Consider the following 15,472-nt stretch of genomic DNA (forward strand, 5'->3'; position numbering starts at 1 on the left):
ATACTCATTAACATTACTTTCTGTCTCCAAAGTTGAGATTCTGAAAATCAGTCCCCACAAATTGAGTTCTGAAATCTTTGCATGCCAGTGCCCCGTGATACCTTAAGCAAGAACACTCCTTTGTATATAGAAGTTTGATAAGCTGAATAGGTATCTGATAAGAGCTTCTTTCAGTCAATTACCTCCTGTTTACTGAATGCCTACTTTTGCACTATTTGTAAGATTCCAGAATTCTAAAATGTGCTTACTTGATTCAAATTTAGTGTCTTTATTGAGGCATTTCAAGAAGTTCACATTAATGAGTGTCAAATGAGAAAAGGATTCTGTAGTCAAAGAAGTTTGGATCAATTAAGGTTAATCAGATGTCTTTGCTGCAGAACTTAAGTCCTTTAATCTAATTTGTTAAGATGCTGTGGGAATCTCCAGGAGATAAATTTAGTCTGTGATGTTTCCCCAAGGTTTTGAACATGAAACCCCATAGAATAAATGAATAAATAAGTGCTCAAGGAACATACTTTAGAAAAAAAAATGAGCTTTACAGCAGTATTAGGTTTCAATGGTTTCCAAGTGGTTTGAGATAATTCTGCAGTGATACCATCCATGTTGGCTTACCAAGAGAGGTATGCTCCTGAGTGATATACAGTGTTGCCTACTTAATATGTCTCACTCCCTTTCCCATCCACTGTCCAGATTCCCCAAAAGCAAACAGTAGCTCCACTCTAGAGAGTATATTGCTACCCTTCTCAGGTACTGACAGGCTCTTTGTGAGAAAGTGAACCAGACATCAAAAGATCCAGTTCTGCCCCAGAATAAGACCACACACCTACAACTATCTGATTTTTGACAAACCTGACAAAAACAAGAAATGGGGAAAGGATTCCCTATTCAATAAATGGTGTTGGGATACCTGGCTAGCCATATGCAGAAACTGGACACCTTCCTTACACAATATACAAAATTAACTCAAGACAGATTAAAGACTTAAATGTAAAACCCAAAACTATAAAACCTTGGAAGACAACCTAGGCAATACAGGACATAGACATAGGCAAAGATTTCATAATGAATACACTAAAGACAATTGCAACAAAAGCAAAAATTGACAAATGGGATTTAAACTAAAGAGCTTCTGCACAGCAAAAAACAAAAATAAAAAGACTATCAACAGGGTATACAGACAAGCTACAGAATGGGGAAAAAAATTTGCAAACTACGCATGTGGCAAAGGTCTAATATCCAGCATCTGCAAGGAACTTAAATTTCCAAGAAAAAACCAAACAACTTCAGTAAAACGTGGGCAAAAGACATGAACAGACACTTTTCAAAAGAAGACACACATGTGGCTAACAATCAAATGAAAAAAAGTCCAACTGATCATTAGAGAAATGCAAATCAAAACCACAAGGAGATACCATCTCACACCTGTCAGAATGGCTGTTACTAAAAAGCCAAAAAATATTAATAACAGATGCTGGTGAGAGTGTGAAGAAAAAGGAACACTTGAACACTGTTGGTGGGAGTGTCAATTAGTTCAACCATTGTGGAAGACGGTGTGGCAATTCTTCAAAAACCTGAAGACAGAAATTCTATTCCACCCAGCAATCCCATTACTGGATATATACCCAAAGGAAAATAAATTGTTCTATTATAAAAACACATGCACACTTACATTTATTGCAGCATTATTCACAATAGCAAAGACATGGAGTCAACCTAAATGCCCAACAATGGCAGACTGGGTAAAGAAAATGTGATATGTATATACCATGTAACACTAAGCAGTCATAAAAAACAATGAAATCATGTCTTTTGCAGGGACACAGATGGAGCTGGGGCCATTATCCTTAGCAAACTAACACAGGAACAGAAAACCAAATACCACGTTCTTACTTATAAGTGGGAACTAAATGATGAGAACACATGCACACATAGTAGGGAACAACACACACTGGGTCTCTTGGAAGGTGGGGAGTGGGAGGAGGGAGAGCATCAGGAAAAACAACTAATGGGTACTAGGCTTAATACCTAGGTGATAAAATAATCTGTACAACAAATCCCCATGACACAAATTTACCTATGTTATAAATCTGCACATATACCCCTGAACTTAAAATAAAAGTTAAACAAAACAAAAAACCCAAACATCTAGTTCTGGACCTTGCTCTGGCACTAAGTAGCAAGGTAACCAGGGATGGGAGACTAAGAATTACATTAATGACATGCAATATTTAAAATAAAAATAGTTGTGTTTGTGAAATGTGATGATGTTTTTAAAATATTGTTCAGAGATTTTTTTTTTTTTTTGAGACAGGCTGATCTCAAACTCCTGGCCTCAATTGATCCTCCCAAATTGTTGGAATTACAAGCATGAGCCACCATGCCTGACCTAGGGATGTATTTTTTAAAATAAAGTCAAGCAACTGCCACATTTCCAGGTACATAGTCTGTGAGCATCTTGAAGATGAGAATCTGGAAAGTAATATTGTCCCGTTTATTAAACATTCTATGCCTGAAATATGCTAAGTATTTTTCTTTTTCCTTTTTTTTTTTTTTTTGAGATGGAGTCTCGCTGTGTCACCCAGGCTGGAGTGCAATGGCATGATCTCGGCTCACTGCAACCTCCGACTTCTGGGTTCAAGCGATTCTCCTGCCTCAGCCTCCTGAGTAGCTGGGATTACAGGCGCACACCACCACGCCTGGCTAATTTTTGTATTTTTAGTAGAGACGGGGTTTCACCATGTTGGTCAGGCTGGTCTTGAACTCCTGACCTCGTGATCCACCCGCCTCCGCCTCCCAAAGTGCTGAATTATTTTTCATCCAGATCTTTGCTCATATGCCACCTCGTCAAAGAGGGCTTCCCTAACTATCTTACTATCTTTTCTCAAATACTTTCCCTGCCATCCCTCTCCATCCCTAATCAGATTTATGCTTTATAGACTGTATCACTGCCGAACATTTTATTCTATTATATTCCTGCTTATTGTCTATCTCCCCAACTGAAACTTAATCTCCATGAAGACAGATATTTTGTATATTTTGTTCTATGTTGTATCCCTAACACCTAGAATAGTACTCGGAACATTACAGATCCTCAATAAGGTATTTATACAAGGAAGTAATCAATTAATGATCTTGTAGAATTCTAACCACAACCCTATGAGCTAAGTCTGTTACTGTCTTCATTTGGTAATCAAGGAGACCAGGCCACAAAGAGGTTATGTCACTTGCTCAAGGAGATAGTATGAAGGAATAGAGCCTATATTCAGATCCAGGTCTGACTTCACAGCCTCAGCCACCAGGCCATACAGCCTTTTAACGAATCCATTGTTGCTTCTCAGAGGTGGTATCTGTGCTCCCCCCAGGAAGGGGGCTCATTAAAGTGTAGATTATTGGGGTTTACCTGATGCAGTGAAACAGAACGGATGGAGGGAGAGTAAACGGTAAGGAAAGGGATGAGGTGAAAAGAAAAGAGACGTCTGTCGCAGATATCAATTCCCAAATGGATGAGTCTGGCTCCTTGACTCCTGTCTAAACCCTCCCAGAGAGAAAGAGATGCAGAAGCAGCAGAAGCAGCTGTTTTCACAGCAGACCCCATGAGATCTGGGATACTTTGATGCCCAGGTAGGAAGATAAATACCAATTTGGCTCCTTTTGAGTTACTGGCTTTGAGACTACTAAGAGACACAGCTCTGGCTGATACCAGAATTATTAAGAAGGGCATAGAGGGACTCTTAGGTATCAGATTTCAACACAGAGGCTGGAGTGGAAAACAACAGGGCTGTGTGCAAATGCCTATAAAACATCACCTGGGACTCCCAGAAAGCCTTGGAAAGTGGGCAGAATTTGCCAGAATGAGTTTCTATGTTTAAGTAAGTGTGGGCAAGTGCTAGCTACTGACATTAGGATTATTATTGTGATTGTAATATCATTAATAGCTACAAATATTATTTTTCCTCTTTCAAGGTCTCTGTTTTCTTTGTGTGGTTGGATCTGGGGTGGCTCTGTTCCCTTGGGCCATGCTGGTCTACTGGGCTTTCCCCCACATGTGAGCCAGAAGGGCAAGACCAAGGTGCAATATTAATCTTTTCTTCTCAGGGACTATCTGCATTTCTCTGGTGGTTTTAAACAGAAAACACACACACACAGGCACACACATACACACATGCCTTGAATTACACGAGAAGATTCAGAATCAATTCCGACGTCCCACCTCCTGGTGTTCTCTCTCTTTGGACATGGGTGAACTGCAGAGAGAGAAAGGAGCCTTTTGTCATTCCATTGGTCCAGGCCCAAGCATCTTGCTATGCCTAAATTCCACACAGTGTCACAGGATTTGAGTGAAGTTGCCCCTCATTTCTAGTAGCCAAGCTTTCTTGAGAGGCCGCTTCTGCGTATTGAGCTCTTAACCCGCCACTCCTTTATTTACATATCAGTTAGATGAAGTTCACCCACTCAGATTGTGAAACACCTTTCATTGTTTTTGGCGAGTCACTCTTCAGGTGCAGTTAAGAAGTCTTCATTCTGGGGGGTTCAAAAGTGTTTCATACCAATGTCAACCCCATTGTTATGGCCCTAAGTAAAAACTGTGACCTGAGAGATGAGAAAAAGTCCCAATAGGTGAGGTAAGTAATTAAACAAGTGACTGCATTTTATTGTGTAAATTACACTACATTTACTGTAAAGCTAAACTGCCAATAACCCTTATAAAGTCTCAAAGGCAATGACTTAACCATGAATAGTGAGTTCCAAAGATGCAGAACAGAACACGTTTGTCCTTTAAGTGCTATTGGGAAAGAGAAACTAAATTTGAAAAAGGCAGCTTTCCCAGTCTCCAGTCACTGAAGATTTGACTTGGCTTCAGAGGTGGAATTCTGGTTTCCCCCAAAACCTCCCCAGTACTAAGTTATGCAAATCTTAGGTGTAGCAAGAGTTGGGCATGAAATCAATTGCAGTTGTGGACTGTTGGTAGGTTACATGTGACTTGGTAGAATGTTCTTTCTCTTCTTCTGGGCCATTTTGCTCCTTATTTCCCTGGATATGATAGGCATGTGATGATCAGTCTCAGACCTATGTGTTTACAGAACTCCAGGGAGCACCATAACCACAGAATACAATTCAATGTTGCCCCCTAGAGCTGGACAATACACCAAACCTGATGCCTTTATAATGGGGCCATTCATTTGTCTGCCAAAAACAATGTCCATAGCCGGTTGGATATTCCATTCTAGCATGCTTTTCCTACCATCTGGTTCAGGTTAAGTGATTCTTTTAGCCTCAGTTTTTTGTTTACCTTTACCTGTTCTTCATTCAGATTGGGAGCTTTCATCCAGTACCAAGGGTTATGATATGCAACATATGTCACAATAAAGACTCGTGGGGAGTGAAAGAAAGACTATTTTCTAAGCTTTTCTAAAGAGGCTGGAACATTTGATCTGAAAAAGGTGTGAGAACTGGCTTTGTGATAGAAAATGGTGTTTTGGATCCCAGATCTTGTATCTTGCATTGAGATGAAATAAGCGCATGGTGTTCCTGGCAGGTGATGGGAAAAGGCAATCTGTGCCCCATATTCTCCAACCTAAATAGGTTGGTTTCTTCTTTCAGCAGGCCTTTACTTACAAGAACAGCTGGTTTCTTTTGGAAGCATGCATCCAACTAATCCTCCACACAGATACTTGGCTTCAACAGGGAAAATAAGTTTGCCATATTCGGCATTAAACTTGATTGCACTTGCCTCTAGGCTTTTAAACAAGCAGGGTTGCTTTATCCATTAGGTTCTATAGGCATAGTGCCTAGGCTGAGGCCCAAGAACATTTCAAGAGATGGTTAAAATACTTGAGACCTGGAGGGGAAAAATAAAGAAAGAAATATTTTGATTCCACTGAACAATGTGATACCAAAATTTTTAAATGTGTAGTGACATAGCTGCAAATTATGACATAGGCCAATTTCATCAATTATTAAATTAAGTATTCATAAACATCTCATTATAGTTGCAAGCATTTGTGGATTAGTTTTTCTCACTTGAAATGTCTTACAGTACACAATGATTGCTAAAAAATCATAACCAACTGTGAATCAAAGGAATTACTAATACAAAAATAATTTGAAAACCAAATTAGAAAAAAACTACATTTTTTTGCCCCCAAATTATATTGGATGTGTGTACATTTGAATATGTTTCATAAGATATCGGAGGAGCTGCCTAGGACTTAGGGAACCCCAGGTGCTCTGGGTAAGGGTCATTTCTCTTCCCTGGGATACTCTCTGTAATTGTCTATACAGTTCATGTTCTTTCTCTGCTTTAAACTTTTAAAGGAAATTTCCTTTCTTTATTCTAATCCACTGGGCTCCTTGACTATTTCTTTAGCAACCAAATGTAGAAAGACTTCACATTTGCTTGCATTATGGACAACTTACATTCCTATATTTTTATTTTGAGGCCTTCCTTGAATCTATTATATGTATTTATGCTGTATTTCAACTAAAGTGAGATACTTGGATGGAAAATCATTTATTTATTTATTTATTCATTCATTCAGTGAAACTACCATGTGTTGGGTGCTTAGAATATAAAATTGAGTAAAGCAAAATACTTGGCCTCTTCTTTCAAGACATTCACAATCTCGAAAAGAAGGTAGGCAGAAAAGCAGATAAATTGCTGTGCAATTGCCTCCTGGCTGTTGACTGTCTGTTGCTCAGACTGCTTCTGGGCTCAACAAGTTTTTATTTATTTAATAAGCAGTTTCTGTGTGTCAGCACTATTCTCAACGCAGATGTTCTTTAACACTCTTATGAATTTATTTCTCAAAGCAGTCCTGTGAGGCATTACCATTATCCCCATTTTGCACATGAGGACAATTGAGGCACAGAGAAGTTGAATAATTTGCTCAGGGTCCTTTACACAACAAGTAAGTAGCAGAGGCAAAATTTGAACCCAACCAGCCTGGTCCCAGTGCCCATACTGCTGGTTTGTAGGTTATGAACTAAACCATATGATCAGTACTAGTGGGGTCCAGAAAATCTTTCATAACTAATTAGGCACAGTTCAGATGAAATAGGCAGGGAAGTCTCCACTAAGGAAGTGGTATTTCAATTGCTTTGTATGAATAGAAATTTGTCCAACAGGTACATTCGGAGTACAAGATTAAGGAAAGGCATTCCAAGTAGAAGGAAGAGCCTATGCTGTAGTCTTTATAGATAAAACAAACATGTGCCAATATTTGTTTTGAGAAATGCAAATGGTGTATATGGCTGGAACTTACTTTGCTTAGAGGGGATTGATAGAGGTGGGACATGAAAGGAAACCAAGGAAAATCTAATCGTGTTGATCATTGTAAGGAGTTTGGCTTTTGGTCAGTTTTGATTTGGGTCTGTTAAATGTTGATTGCCTCCCCTCCACTTCTACCCCTTCAATGAAAGAAAATATTGATCAGTTTAACTATGCAGAAAAAGGATTTTAATATGAATGGAAGAAAATGCCACAAAGTCATAAGTCAACCAACAAACTAGAATAAAATATTTGTACTGCACAGCACAGCCCATTTTTCTTAATGTTCTAAGTGTGAATACAAATCATTACAAGATTAAAAAAAAAAGACCAACAAATCAAGAGACAAGCACCGAAACAGAATTTTTTTTTAAAAAAGGCATTTAAACATTAGTAGAGGTGCTTTGCCTACTTACAATAAGAGAAATGCAAATGAAAACGAGAATAAGATATTATTGCCACTGTTGGTTCAGCAAAGACTGAAAATTCAGTAACACCCTGGCCTGGCCAGGGTTTGGGGAAACAGCCACTCGTATTGCTGGTAGGATGGCGACCTGGCACAACCTCTATGAGGGTAATTGGGCAGTATCTACCAAAATTACACATGTACGTATTTTTCAACCTGACAGTTATACTCCTAGGAATTTATTCTGCAGGTAGATTCACACATGGATATGATATACTTACAAGGATATGTATGTTGTAACATCATTTGTAATAGCAAAACACTGAGGAACAAACCTAAACTAATAAAATTAAAGAATTGATTAGGTCTCTTACAGTGCATCCACATCATAAAATTCTTTGCTGTCTTTTTTTAAAGAGAAAGAGGAGGGGTCTCACTTTGTCACTCCAGCTGGTCTCGAACTCCTGGCTTCAAGCAATCCTCCTACCTCAGCCTCCGAAAGTGCTGGGATTACATATGTAAGCCATCGTGCCCAGTCACTTTGGTGTCTTTAAAGAGCAAGTCTGTCTGATATGTATCAATGTGGCAGAATCTTCAACACCTGATTTTAAAAAGTAGAGTACAGAATGATGGGTTAGGTTTGTTACCATTTGTGAGTGTGCATTTAAGGAAATATATATATATAGGCTTGAAAGTGCATTAAAGATTTCTAGAAGAAGTGTAGGAAATTGGTACACTGGTTGCCTCTAGGAAAGGAAACATTGCAGTTAAGAAGAGGGATGGTGCACATCTACTTCTTACTTATAAGTTTTTAAATGTTGGTGACCCAACCCCCTTGCATTGTTCTGCATTTGGCAGGAAGGTCAGTTGATATGTGTTTCATAGATTTAACTTTCCATAACGCTCCAAACTAGGATTCTGGGAAGAGGGAGGAGACTGAAGAACTTGACCACGATATGCTGGAGCTACAGGTCAAAGATGGCTCAGGAGGTTACTGCTTCTTCCCACCTGCTGGTGTGGAGCCAAGGCAGCAGCCTCCCTGCAGGACGGGCAGGTGGAAGAGAACATGGTTCTAGGGAAAGATGTGCAGTGGAGCTCCTTGGAAGACTTGTGTTTACATGGCTTTCCCAATGCTGCCTTTTCGTTTAATTAAACTCAGAGATAAATGTTGTGAAACTCGTTTGGCCTCAGTTTGCTTACAACCCTGAGTATGTGTCCCCTGACACATTCCAACATGTAAGTAATCTTCGCTGACCCTAATTGGAGCAAAGCTTTTGCTGAAAGGAATGAATTATGTACCTATTTTTAGTGAAGTATCTGGTATCCGTCTGCTTTGGTTTAATATGCTTATGTAAGCTCGTTGAAGGACTGATTTCCTCAGTTAATAAGGATGAGTGCAAAAGACCAGAGTGCCCACTTAAGAGAGACTATGTTTAGACCTCTCAAGGAATAATTAATAAAGGGAATCAAGGGTCAAAGATTATTTCAACTGACAAGTCTAGGCCCTTCTCACTAGTAAAAACTGCCCAGTTGCCTTGCAGTATTTTCTTTGCCAGGAGACAACTCCTATCCTAAATGTTTAAGTGACTTCATGTTGGGCTGGTTTCAGAGGATTAAGCTCAGTGTAATTTCATCCTTCCCAGGTGTGAGACACTTGCGTGTGCAGTAATATGATTCTGTACTGTCAGGGAAAAGAGTGTGTCTTTGTCAGCAGTGTTTGACAGTCAAACCCCTGAATCATGACCTCAGTTTCAGGTAATCACTCTTCGCAGGCTTAAAACCCCTGGCGTTACCACTTGCTCTTATGCTGAGAGACTTAAAGGTTTGGCTGCTGGCACGTGGTCCTGCTGGTCAGCAGAATGGAGATGATCTGTGCTGGCAGCCTAGCTGGACTTCAGAAAGCATTCCCTTCCCAGCTGTTTGGATTCAGTTTCTAAGGGCTGAGCAATACCATCTCTATGTTCAAGAAGGGCAAAAACCAAAATGAGTAGTAATTATTTGGATTTGCTTTAGCCAGTAGTTAGATCAATTCTTCTTCTGATGCTTTGGGTAATGTCCTCAAAATGATTTCCTACTGAATGTTTACAATTTCAACATGTAATACATACTCTGGATAAAGCACTAGCTCACAAATCATCTGATCAACAAGGTGAATCCTATCTCTATCTTGGTCCATATGGAGACTAGCACATGTGATTGACAGGCAGATAAGGGCCATATTGTCATTTGGCTGCACTGGTCCATATGGCGAGGGATCGGAAACGAGAAATGGCTGTATTCTAAGCTGGGGATTATAGAGCTGTGTTACTCTAAGTCTTACTGTCTTACAGTAGCAGGGAGCAAGAAGAGTCTTGAAAGAATGGAGCCTTAAATATCATAGGTCAAGTCCTATAGTTTCACAGATGAGGAACTATTGCCTCAGAGACAGAAAGCAACTTACACAAAATCACAGAGAAAATGCGAGTGGCCTTGCTGGGGTTAGAGTCAAAGTTACCTGACACCCATCTAGTGGTTTTTCTGCTACATCTTTTTGTTTCCACAGAGTTTTACTGACCCCTGTATTAAAGAAAAAAAAAAGATAAAGGAAAAAAAGCCTGTTTTGGCATGTCCCTTGCTCTATGGTTTAAGGTCAGTCTTGTTCTTCAGCATCAGCACCTTAAGGTTTTTTTTTTATCAGAAGTCTCCATATGGTTAGCCTGAACCAGATGAAATTGCTGCTTTTATGAGTCAAAAAGTTAAATATAGTAAATTTCAGATAGTTCTAACTGAGAGCTTTTCATTTAGAAAGTGGCAGTTAACGCCAGGTGCGGTGGTTCACGCCTGTAATCCCAGCACTTTGGGAGGCTGAGGCGGGTGGATCACGAGCTCAGGAGATTGAGACCATCCTGGCTAACACGGTGAAACCCCGTCTCCACTAAAAATACAAAAAATTAGTTGGGCGCATGGTGGCGGGCACCTGTAGTCTCAGCTACTCGGGAGGCTGAGGCAGGAGAATGGCATGAACTCAGGAGGCGGAGCTTGTGGTGAGCCGAGATGGCGCCACTGCACTCCAGCCTGGGCGACAGAGCAAGACTCCATCTCAAAAAAAAAAATAAAAAATAAAAAATTTTTTTAAAAAGTGGCAGTTAACATAGTTGTCCTTGAATTTAGTAAATTAGCAAATCATGTTCTCTTATTGGATTACTTATTTAACCAAACCCTGCCCCCTAAACCTATATGGATACTTTCTACTTTCCCCTTTCCATCCACAGGGAAACATAAAGCAATGCAAGAAGAACAGAGGAGGCTGACCATAGCTAAGACTTTTGCAAGGCTGCCAAATATAAGGTATTGCCAATGTCTTCTGTGTTCTTGGCCATTAAACTTTAAGATATCCCTTCCTTAACTCCACTACTTATACCACCAAGACCAGGTCCAACTTCTTGATAGCGCATTCTCATAGCACCTCATAGTTCTCTCTTGTAGCACTTCTACTTTTCCACTTACTTCTAAGGTTATTTTACTAACTTCTTCTAGATCCATGAGGGCAGGAACCTGACTGGTTTGCTTATGCTGCACTTGGAGCACTTAGCACAGTGTCCAGCATAAGGTAGGTACTCAGCAAGTATGTGCTGAATGAATGAACAAAAGTCAAATGGTCTGATTTATTTCTATCCACCCCACTTGGTGAACCTTATGTCAGACATTTTTGTTTATTTATTTATTTGTTTGTTTGTTTATAGACAGAGTCTTGCTCTGTCACCCAAGTTGGAGTGCAATGGTACAATCATAGCTCACTGTGACCTTGAACTCCTGGGTTTCCGTGATCCTCCTGCCTTAGCCTTCAAAGTAGCTAGGACTACAGACACACCATCACGCCTGGCCCAGAATATTTTGTTTAAATTTAAATCCAATAATGGAAATCTGTGAGAAAACCCAATCATGTCACTTGGAGAGGCTTACCTGTCACAGGCCAGCCAGTGACCTACACCAGGTGCCAATGAACTCAGGAGGCAGGGCTCCCCTTGAAATTTCTTTGTATGTCAATGAGACTAATAAGTATGATAACTTAAAATTTGGATCTTAAGCTTTCAGGGACTTTAAAATCCATCAGCAAGATATCCTCATAAACATTTGGTCATCATGCTTTCCGACTATTGGGAAGAGCATTCTGGAAGTCCCCATAACCCCCCTGGCTGGTGCATATGAACACACAATGGGCCAAAGGAAAGTCCAGCTACGTGGACATCAGCTGGTAGAGCCACTTCAGCAAACAGAGGCAGGAGTTGGAAGTGAGAGAAATGGAAACTCTGGTCTCCCCCAGTTCATGAGGGTCAGAGAAGTTTGTGTATATTGGGTCAGAGTTGGAACCAACTGGGGTATAGTAGAAGGTGCTCTATAACAGATCTGGGCTGTGGGGAGGTCCTTAAATTTTTGAGCCAAACCAGAGCCTTCACCCCTTGTCACTGACTGGTCCCTTTTTGAAGAAAATTATCTGACCATAAGACTAATCCATAGACTGTCAATGATCTAGGAAGGCCAAACCCACACAGACTAACCTAGATGCTGCCCTACCTGCATTCCAGAGTGGGAGCTGATATCATACCTGATGTTCTTGGAGAGAATGAGACTTCTAGTGATTTCTTCGTTTGCCTATGCCCAGGCACAGAGACAGTGATCTTTTCCCAGCCAGAATAAGTACAGTGTGACCTGGTGCCTTAACTGCTCTTAACCACCTTACACTTTTCTAGTCAAGATCATTATCTGCAGGCTGGGCATGCTAGAAAGTGGAGTCTTCCCTGCTGACATATCAGCAGGATTTATGATCCTCTCTGCTTATGGAACATGAGAAAGCCAGGCCTTGGGGTACAGCTGAGACAGAATGCTTGCTTGAGAAACCAGCTCATCAAACAGGACTTACTTGAAATATTTGATCTAGGCTTCAGTTGAAATTGACGGTGGCATAGACAGAATTTCCCGTGTCTGTCTTTTCATTTCCAAACTTCATCAAGGAGTGGTCTATGTGGCTCCTCAAGGTCTTCTCCTTAACCCTCTAACATCTGGCTTCCATTTTTCAGTTGTCCTCCCCAGGCTGGGCAATCTATGCTGTTGGATCTAGGTTGGTTGGAACTTTCTAAGGTTGCTACTGTCCTTGTCTTCAAAGTCCAACTAAAGGCAAGAGGAAATATTTTGCAGACTTCTGACTTGGGTTGAATCTAATGCTTGATTTATTTGAATGTTACACTGACTATGGGAGAGACAGATTCCCAATTAGACTTCTGAGTTGGGTTAAATCTGATGCTTGATTTATCTGACTGCTACAGTGTGGGAGAGACGGAGTCCAGCTCAACCCCACATTCTGAATTGTGAGACCCAGGATATATACTTGGTTTAAATTTCCAACTGTGTGACGGACCACATTCTCTAAGTTAATAGGTAGAGGCATCTGAACACCAAATTGTAGCCCTAATTTGTTATAACTAAAGTCCCCTTTGATTGTGCCTTTTCTACATCTTATCAGAGGGACACATAGTGGAAGATTGTTAGTTGGAGATTAATAAACACTGAAAGGTTGATACACAGACACTGGAAGGTTATATGAGAAAGCGCGTGTTGGATTTTAAAGTTTAAGAACTTTAGGAAAATTTCCTAGAGTACGCCAATTCTCCTTTTTGCCAAATTCAAGAGTGAAGCAGAAAACAAAATTTAAAAAACAAACTAGTGTTTATTAAGCAGTATACTTGACACTTTGCATATATTATTTTATTTAAACAACCCTTAAAGGAGGCATTTTTGTCCCCACTAAAGGAGATTTGACCAAGGTCACATCACCAATAAATGGTGGAGGTAGGACTCAAAGTTAGGTTTTTCTGAAACTAGAGTCCATGTACTTAACACTACTATACTGCACTTTTTTCCCATCAGTCTTATTCTTGGTTTTTAGCAAAAGATGATATTTTACATTCTCTCTTCTTTTTGAAACTCTCACAAGTTAAACTAAATGTTATGCTCCTCTGGTTTTCCACATACTTCCTCTTTCTCCATTTCCTTTAGTTCCCCTTCTCTCTCTTGCACTCCAGAATGTGCCCTAAAGCTTAGTGTTTCTTCACACCTTTGGAAAGATGACTTGTACACAGGGCTTCAATTTATACTTTCACATCCCACCAGACTGAATTTCAGGACAATGGAGACCCGATCTATCTTATTCACTGGCAAATTCCTAGCATCTTGCAGAGTGCCTGATACATAGTAGATGTTTAATAAATGGTCAAATGAATGGATGCGTGAACGACAGATCTGCTGATAATTCTCAGATACTCTCCTGAAGTCCAGATACATATTCCTAGGTAACTACTAGATCTTTCCTCCTTAGTATCTTGCTATTGCTGTGAAATGGTAGTAAAAATTTGGTGAAGCCATTGAGGATTTCAACAATTTGCTGGGGCTACCACACCAGCTGGACTCTCTCATGTTTTCCCAATGGAGGTGGCTTTATTACCAAGCTGGGATGTAGACCTTCTACAGAGGAAAATGGCAGCCTGACTCCTTCCAGTGATATGGGTTTGAGCTTCTTTGAGAGGGTACCAGTGCAGCCTCTGGTTGGAGTCCTTGCCAAGTAGACATGGATAAAAGATGGCTGGATCTGAAGCAACTAGTAGCTCATTTGGGGGTGACAATACCACCACATTCATTTGGGTCAATGCACGCTAGTGTTAGGTGCCCAGGGAGGAGTTAATTCCAGGTGAAGTGTAGGCACGGAAGAATGAGCACATAGTTGTGAAGAGTCACAATCCTAGCAGGGCCTCCATATCTGTCTCCTGGCTGCCTCCTCCTGCTTTGAGTCCTCCGATATTTCCATGAAACTTGGTTGTGAATGCCAAAGTTGGTGGCTGTCCTTAATTACTAGGGGTGTTGTTCACTGAGCATTTGCTTAGTCTGAAATAATCAAATGACTTATTGTGGGAAGGATGATCAGAGAGAGCCTTAGAGGCTGGATGACCTCTACCTGCTGAGTTACCCTGCCTACCTAATTGCTTCATACTATTTCTGTACTATGTGCTCCCTGGAGGCCATTAACATGTGATCAAAGATCTTCGTACTTCACGCTTGCTATCATATCTATTCTCACACTTTCTACCCTAAGACAATTTGATTCCAATTTCCCAGTCTTTCTTTTTCTAGGCCCCTGATCAGCCAGCCAGGCCATTTGCCACTGCCAATGAATCTATAACTTTGGGCCATTTCTTTCATCCATACAAAGTGGGTGACCAGATTCATCTCTTGAAACTCTTTCCATTGGAAGAATTTTTCCCTCTTCACTGTCTTTCAAGGCCACCCCTGAGGGGATGTGTAGAGCAGCTGCTTACCATTTTTGGCTTGCACTACATACTGAGTGGGCCCATCTAGAAATCAAGCCCAGGTTTTTTACTCCTGTGTCAGCTGGTTGTAAGGAATCCCCCAAGTGACCATAGGGAGCGAAGGGTGGGGCACTGGTGCAATAACAATGATTGACGTGAAAGCCTGGATAACTTGCTATTGCAACTTGCTCATGACCTCTGGCCCAGCTAAGGCTTGGCCCCAGGTGTACCACTTCCATTCATGATTAATTGTGGCTGGGCCTGTCTAAACTATGACTTGTTGGGGTGGACCAGGGGCCTCCCACCACTAGGCCATAGGCTGGTACTGGTCCATGGCCTGTTAGGAACTGTACAGCACAGCAGGAGGAGCAAGCAAGCAAAGCTTTATCTGTATTTATAGCTGCTCCCTATCACTTGCATTACCTCCTGAGCTCCACCTCCTGTCAGATCAGCAGTGGCATT

The 15,472-nt window shown here is 40.8% G+C and overlaps 1 protein-coding gene across 1 annotated transcript in view; it reads right to left on the bottom strand.

The window, feature by feature from the left end:
- Positions 1-2,289: 2,289 nt before the first annotated feature.
- The window catches only part of APIP (APAF1 interacting protein), a 60,921-nt gene continuing 47,738 nt past the window's right edge, over positions 2,290-15,472 (bottom strand). The window contains exons 7-8 of the transcript XR_001115348.2: positions 10,114-10,229; positions 2,290-5,839 (exon numbers count right to left, since the gene is read on the bottom strand). The gene's annotated coding sequence lies outside the window, so the exon portion shown is untranslated. The remainder of the gene's footprint in view (positions 5,840-10,113; positions 10,230-15,472) is intronic.

Source organism: Nomascus leucogenys, chromosome 15 (assembly GCF_006542625.1).
Source record: "Nomascus leucogenys isolate Asia chromosome 15, Asia_NLE_v1, whole genome shotgun sequence".
In the NCBI taxonomy this organism is placed as follows: Eukaryota; Metazoa; Chordata; class Mammalia; order Primates; family Hylobatidae; genus Nomascus; species Nomascus leucogenys.